This window comes from Nelumbo lutea, chromosome 2 (assembly GCF_056320005.1).
Source record: "Nelumbo lutea isolate HS-2025 chromosome 2, American lotus-T2T, whole genome shotgun sequence".
In the NCBI taxonomy this organism is placed as follows: Eukaryota; Viridiplantae; Streptophyta; class Magnoliopsida; order Proteales; family Nelumbonaceae; genus Nelumbo; species Nelumbo lutea.
Genome location: NC_142685.1, coordinates 112,648,026 through 112,652,202, shown reverse-complemented (window position 1 = coordinate 112,652,202; position 4,177 = coordinate 112,648,026).

Genomic DNA, 4,177 nt, shown 5'->3' with positions numbered 1-4,177 from the left:
GTATGGCTAAGGTTGGAGAATTTAACCCAAAACAACAATCTTTGGGTTCAAATTATGAAAAAAAATCTCTCTCTAATAAAAGTATCTTTGACGTTTATTGCACAAAAGGTGTCTCTCTTGTACTTGGAGAGGTGTTTCAAAAATCAGAATTCTAATTCAGAAAGACACAAAATGGCTCATTGGTCTCTGGTGTGAATGTGAACTTTTGAAAGGATAGATGGGTTACTAACGACCTTCTCATTGACTATGTTAGGGGATGTCGATTCTATTGGCTATATGACCATTCTATTACCTTTTTCGGAGATACCTGATAAACTTGTTTGATGTAAGGAGGCCAATGGTTCTTTCAAGATTTTTTAGAAAAATTTGGTAGATCAGATGTCAACATATGGGTCTATTTGGCTTGTAGGAGTAGGGGTCCATTATCTGAATCAAAATGGTTCATTCCAGATTCTAACTGTTTGGTTGGATGAACTGGAATCCTATTCCCATTTCTGATGGAATGGCAGTCCCTCATATGAGGGAATGGCCATTCCCTCCCCCTTATTCTATGGGAATGAGAATCCATTCTCATCAATTCTGATTCTGATTCCTATTTCAGCTGTGAACCAAACAGACCATACATTCTTTCTATGGTTATTAATTCAGGAGAAAATTCCAACCAAACTGACCATACATTCTTTGATTGTATTTTGACTAAGCAGATCTAGTCTATTCAACGGAAATTGTGTGGCCCTTTAGATAGTGATAATTCCTTTAGGCTGTGTTTGGTTTAATTTCTTGTATAGGTTCCTCTATATTTTTCTTCTTTTTCCTATCTTTTCCTTCAAACCAAACATAACCTTACAAAATGGTGGATGAAAAATCTTAGGAATAATGACGATAGAGTTAGTAAGAACACTTTACAAAAATTAGCTTTTTTATCATTGACTATATGAAAACAGAAATTTCTTTACAAGAAAAAAATTCTACACCTCAAATCACTGATCTTGCATGAAACCTGTATTCAGATTTTCTTAGTGCTAACCCAGGAATGAAGATTTGCTTATAAGTGTAAAATGGTTAATAAGGTCTAGTGAATCACATCAACGCCCCCACAAGGGGGTGCCCCAAAACACATTTCAACCCGATTTTGGGATGTACTATTAGGGGTGTCAATAGTATTTGAAAACTCGATTTTGAATTTGATATTCGATATAATCGAATTGAAGTTGGATAATTCGGATATCTTATTCTTACGGAATAGTTGATCGGATTTGAAATCAGATATGACCTGATTAGATTTGATAAATATCTAAATTTGACTGATTATTTAATTCTTATATATAATATATAAAATATTTTATATAATTTATATATAATAATTAAGTTATATAAATAATTTATATATTTATATACTTTATATCAATAAAATATTTATTACTTATCTAAAATAATTAATTAATTGAATTCAAATTGAATCAAATATTCGAATATTTAATCGAATTCAAATTCGGATATCAAATTTTCTAATCGGATTCGAATTTGAATATTACCTGATCCGATTCGAATTTGATCTGTTTATACCCCTATGTAATGTGGGGTGCCCCTCTGATGTAAACTCCAAGTGAAGTGCTATTCACCATGATATCAAGGTGAACCTTAATGCTTTCAAAGGTATTGATGCTCAAGCTTCTTTTGGGTGCATTGCGAGAAACAGGTTAGGCGAGACACTGAAGTGGAGAGTAAGTGTGGTAGGTGTGGTTAGTGGTGGCAATTGGGCGGGTTGGGTTGGGTTTGGTTTGGGTTGAGTTTCAACCCAACCCATTTAACCCGCCAACCCGTTAATGACTCAGTTATATAAAATTAAATAGGTTGGGTTCAACCCAAACCTGCTTTAACCTAATCCAACAACCCAAACCCATTAATCTTATATTTATGTACTTAAAACAAAAAAAACTAGCTCATTTTTAACAAATAAATTAGTCATGGCTTAATGGTAATAATAGTTGCTATTTACACAAGTGGTGAAGGTTCAAATCAGATTACATGCATGTTATTTTTATACAAGCTATGTTCGGGTTTCGGATTTGACGAACCACATAGTTTCAAACGGTCATACCAACTTGAACTATCTAATTGGATTGTCTTCGAGTTAATCACGTCAAGTTCAAGAGTGGTTGAACTATTTAGATCCGAATCAATTCGGTCGAACTAGACCCCACCCGAACCGGTTCAGTTCAGTCAGACAAAACCCGTTCGGACCAAACCCCGACCGAACTGAACTGGTTCAGTTTGGTCAAGCCAGACCTCGACCAGGCCGATTCAATCCGATCGGACCAGACCAGACCGGTTCAACCAAATGGTGGATTGACTTGGGTCGGCTCGTATCAGGTTAGTGCATGGATTTGGGGTCGAACTGATTGGGCAAAGCAAGTGGGGCGATTTAGGGTTTGGACCCCACCTAGTCCAACCCGTTTCAGATTCGAGTTTAGCCAGATCAGCTTGTACCTAGTCAAGCTGGACTGTGTGAATAATGGTTGGATCGGATGACCCAAACCGGGTAAAGCAAGCAGTATCGAGCCATCCCGTCCGAGGTCTATTTCAGATTCGAGTCAACCCAAATCGGTATATATTGGATCGGGTCAGACCGCGTTGAACTGGTCTGGACTTGGGTCAAATTGATTTGGACTTATGTTTGGTGAAGTGTGTTGATTGAAGATAAAACTAAATTTAGTCAATAATTAATAGAAAATTAATGCATTAATTATACATTATTTAATTCAAATGAAGAAAATAAAAAAAAAAACTAAGGAATTAATACTAATGTCTATAATGGTTAACCCAACGATTATCCACAACCCAACCCAACCCAACCCATTTAAATGGGCAGGTTGGATGACGGGTTGATCACACAACCCGTCAAGTAAATAGACGGATTGGGCGGATTAGATACTGGGTAGGTTGGATGGATTCAGCAGGTTGGGTGAAAAATTGCCAGTCTCTTTTATAATATATATTAAAAATGTAAATATAAAAAAACCAAAAAACGAATAACCAAACCAATCAACTGATTAATCAATTGGTTTTGATTTGGTTTTTAGTTCACGGTTTTTCAAAAACCAATGATACTCCCATCTTTTCTATACCAAAAAGATATTACATTTCAATGGAAAGAGAGAACCAGAAAAGTTATAGAAATAAATAACATAAAATCCTTAAAAAGCAAAATGCAAACTATACAAAATGTCCTAATTCTTCTTGAAATTCAAACCTTGAAATAGATTTTACCTGGAAGAGACTGGACCCAGATGACAAAACTCCTAATTCTTCTTCCCCATCTCTTCTGCATGAGTTTTGTTTCTCTTGGGATAGAGCTCGCATTTCCTGCGACAGTAATCACAGTACAATCTTGAGATCCCTTAATAAGAGTTCAGATGGTGTCTCACATGCACATCTCAGCGTGCATTGGGAACATCTCCCTTATTCCCAATACACGGGTGGGATGGTCTGACACACTAATGTAAATTCCCTTAAATTCAAGGCATCACATCAACTATTGCAATAAATATTGTCTCCCTTGAGGGTGGGTGGAATCCAACCCTTGCTATTGGCGGGTTTTCCACTGGTATTTTTCTTGGCAGGAACTTGTTGAGCCCACTTCTAAATTTTTGTTGTTGAGGAGTGAAGATGATAAAGCTTCTTTTCTTTAGAGTGGAACCCGGAGGCCTCTTAGAAAGACATATTATACTCTGAGAAAAAGACAATCCATACAACAAAAGAAGAAAAAAACCCTGAAATCATGGTTCCATTAATGGAGTTTTAATTGGTTTATTCCCAATTCAAATTCATTATTAAAAGGGGTAATTTTGTTCCATCCAAATGTTGTCAACTTTCTCCCCAGGTGGTAGGGGTGTATAATCGGTCATTTCAGTTCGGTTTGGTTAGAACCAATGACCTAACTAACTATTTGGTTTGACCATCTTTTCCAACCGAACCAAACTGAACTAGAGTTTAGAACCAAACTGATGCTAACTGAATTCAATTCCGTTTGGTTTGATTTTCTATTAGGTTTTAATAACTAATGAACAACTAATTGTTAGTCTTTAGTCTAGGTTTTAATAATTTGTCAGACTTTAATGAATAATTAATACAACTACACTCATTTAATGACTAATTATTAAAACAACTACACCCA